We start from the raw sequence: 2,675 nt of genomic DNA, 5'->3' as shown, positions 1-2,675 counted from the left end.
CGGGGGGGAGGGGGGGGCGGGGGGAGGTCACGTTAGAAACACAGGTCCTGATCCGGGTGGGGACCGCGAGCACGCTTGCAGCCGCAGGCAGGTCTCTGCAGGAAATGCACGCTCCTAGATCGGGGCAGGGCGTGGCGCGGACAATGAGTGCGTTTGTCCGCTCTAGGGAGCGGGTCCTCTGGCGCACAAGGTTTGGATAGGTGAAAGGGAACCGTCTTTTGGGAAAGATGAATTATTCTAAAGGATTTTTGCCCTAGGTGGTTTGGAGTAAAAGGGTGAATACAATACTCCTAGGTGAAAGGGGAGCAAAATGCCTCCTCTCACTTTGTGCAAGGTAAAATAACCAATACCAAAATAAAAGTGAGCATTTATTTAACATTGAAAGTTAGGGTGTATCATCGAACCCCGAGCACCACTGTCCTCTTGCTGAGAGAGGTTTTCAGCAGTCGTTTCTCCCTACTTCACTCAAGGAAAGGGAGGCAAAGGAGGGTAGAGGATTGTAACCAAGGTACTTGGTTGAGAGCGGGGTCCTGAGCCCTATGGAGCTAAGAAACACTGGCTGCTTCGCATTTTAGGTCTTTGAGTTGACTTCATGGACAGCTTTAATATGGAGACTCAGGCTAAAAGGGATAACCTCATCTGTAAGAGCTTATACTTTACTGTGAGGAGCCGATATAGGGTTAAGCCTCAGACTGACCTGTTGGCAAAGTCACAAACAGGTCTTCCGAGTCTTAAACAACCCAATCCGAGAGGTGGCCGCTGAGTTACACGCGCTATCATTAAAAAATAAATAAGTAAATAAAAATGGGGGAATTTGCTGGAAGCCGGTCCACCCTTGCTGCTTGACACAGTTGCTGCAGGGAAGAAACATCTGCACAGCTTATGTTTCAAGGGACCTGGCGTATATGGCATATGTTTGCTCCCCCTCTTAGCGCTATGTGTTTTAAACAGGACCACCTCCCCGAGAAAGGTTGTTTCCCCAGGTGAGGATTTTTCCCTGGAGTTAGGGATTAACAAGACTAAGGAAGAGAATAAATCAGTGAAACCCCCTAGTGTTACAGAAATACCATGTACTACTTATGAAGAACTTGGACTAAGACTGTTGGCAATAAATTTTGGACTTGTTGGGCCCACATCCCCAGGGGTCTGCCCACCAGGGAAAACAAAGCCTATACCCCTGGAGACCCACCGACACAGGGCAGTCCCAGGGAAGGCAAGCAGCGAGGCTGGGAGGACATAACCTTTACTGGGTAGGAGAATCTCCTTCAGTCACTTCCTTGTAGCTTATCAGTAGAGCAGCGACCCTGGAATAGCCCTTAAAATGGAACATAGAGATTAACCTAGACAAGATTAAAATCAACAGAACTAGATAGAGACAGGATTTCTGGTAAAGGTCAGATAAGAAACTATGGAACAAGGAACTGTAGAAGGTTACCCAAAACATACCATGATGTGATTATAGAGGCATGCTTATAGGATAAAATGGTATAAATTCAGATGTAACAGGACAATAAAGAGAGAACCTGGCTATGCTGATCAACTGAGCACTGCCTCCGTGTCCTTCATTCTTTGCCGACTCCGTCCACACCTTTGGGGAACCCCTGGACCTGCTGGGGCAGGACCCCAACACTTTACCTTCAGATCTCAGCTGCTGTCACAAAGTTCTCCATCCCCAACCCTCCTAGGCCAACCCATTCTCATCTTTTGTCAGGAACTGCAGTAGCCTCCTAACTGCCCCCCTGCTTGTCTGCCTGTAGAGTCATGACCCACATACTAGCAATGATGGTTTGGTCAAGGAAGGACAGCATGTGATACAGCAATCCTGTAAGATTATAGTGGAGCTGAAAAATTCCATGGCCTATTGACATCATAGCCCAACTTAACATTGCAGCACAATGAATTACTCCTGTTTGTGGTAATGCTGTGTAAACAAACTTACTACCCTGCCAGTCATATAAAACTATAGCACATACAGCCGGCCAGTGTGGCTCAATGGTTGAGTGTCGACCTGTGAACCAGGAGGTCACACAGTTCGATTTCTTGTCAGGACACATGCCCAGGTTGCAGGCTCGATCCCCAATAGGGGCATGCAGGAGGCATCTGATCAATGATTCTCTCTCATCATTGATATGTCTATCTCTCTCTCCTCCCTCTCCCTTCCTCTTTGAAATCAATAAAAATATATTTTAAAAAGTAATTAAAAATCTCCTCCCTCTCCCTTCCTCTCTGAAATAAATTTAAAAATATATATATATATATATATATATTTTAAACTATAGCACATAAAGTTATGTACAGTATATAATCCTATATAATAAAAGGCTAATATGCAAATAGATTGAACGGCCAAACGACCAGTCACTATGATGTGCAGGAGACGCTCAATGCAAGAGCTGCCCCGTGGTGGTCAGTGCGCTCAGCCAGAAGCTGGGCTCACAGCTGGTGAGCGCAGCAGCGGTGTCAGGAGACTCTCTTGCCTCTGTGGCAGCACTAAGGCCCCCTTGGGGGATGTCCACCTGCCAGCTTAGGCCCGCTCCCCGGACTGCGAGAGGGCGCAGGCTGGGCTGAGAGACCCTCCCCCGCAGTGCACAAATGTTGTGCACTGGGCCTCTAGTACTTGATAATAAATGAATATGTTACTGGCTTATGTTTTGACTATACTATACTTTTTTATC

The 2,675-nt window shown here is 47.0% G+C and overlaps 1 protein-coding gene across 5 annotated transcripts in view; it reads right to left on the bottom strand.

Annotated features, from left to right (window-relative positions):
* Positions 1-1,427, bottom strand: part of SCAF8 (SR-related CTD-associated factor 8) — a 148,809-nt gene extending 147,382 nt beyond the window's left edge. For all 5 annotated transcript variants that reach the window (XR_313967.2, XM_005872872.2, XM_014545054.1 and 2 more), the window contains exon 1: positions 1,423-1,427. The gene's annotated coding sequence lies outside the window, so the exon portion shown is untranslated. The remainder of the gene's footprint in view (positions 1-1,422) is intronic.
* Between the last annotated feature and the right edge of the window lie 1,248 nt (positions 1,428-2,675).

This window comes from Myotis brandtii, unplaced genomic scaffold (genome assembly GCF_000412655.1).
Source record: "Myotis brandtii unplaced genomic scaffold, ASM41265v1 scaffold395, whole genome shotgun sequence".
Taxonomy (NCBI): domain Eukaryota; kingdom Metazoa; phylum Chordata; class Mammalia; order Chiroptera; family Vespertilionidae; genus Myotis; species Myotis brandtii.
This window is presented reverse-complemented; position numbering and strand designations above follow the sequence as displayed.